Consider the following 715-nt stretch of genomic DNA (forward strand, 5'->3'; position numbering starts at 1 on the left):
ACAAATGCATGCACATAAACATCGGTTTTCCATTTCACTATGGATCCAATAATGCACTGAAGACAAACACATTTAACAGCCATAGCACAAGGAAAGGTTGGTGCATATGGCTGTATGCATGCATGCACACACCCAAACATACCTCATAAAAAAGTATAATGCTATACACAAACAGACCAGCATGCACACAAACATGCACCTTGGATATACCAATGGATGTCATATCGGTTACAGAGATTTGCACCCTTTGAATCCTCTTTCTTTCACTCAGACATCTCAATGATACAGCCATTTAAAAAAAGCCTTTCAAAATTAAGTGACAAACCGATACACTACTATAGAATTAGATACGTGCAACATAAGGATATAGCTGCTATCAGACAGTAATCTGTTCTGTCTTTCCCAGAATATCTTCAACACAATGTGACTGATCTAAAACATGAGCATAATGCAAAGATTATAGTAATTCTAACAAATGGTTAAATAAATACACATTTACTGTTTATAAGTAGTAATGTAACATTATTTGTCACACAAGAGCATATAAACTTGGTGACATTACAGAATAAACATGAAAATTAACAAGAATTTGTCAAAACAGGTCATATCATTACCTTTCAAGTTTATTATTCTCATCTATTTTAGACAACTGGAATGACTTGGATATAGGCTTATACTATTTTTTTTTTTTTAACTTGTTCCCCCCCCCCCCCCA

Source organism: Penaeus monodon, chromosome 19 (assembly GCF_015228065.2).
Source record: "Penaeus monodon isolate SGIC_2016 chromosome 19, NSTDA_Pmon_1, whole genome shotgun sequence".
In the NCBI taxonomy this organism is placed as follows: Eukaryota; Metazoa; Arthropoda; class Malacostraca; order Decapoda; family Penaeidae; genus Penaeus; species Penaeus monodon.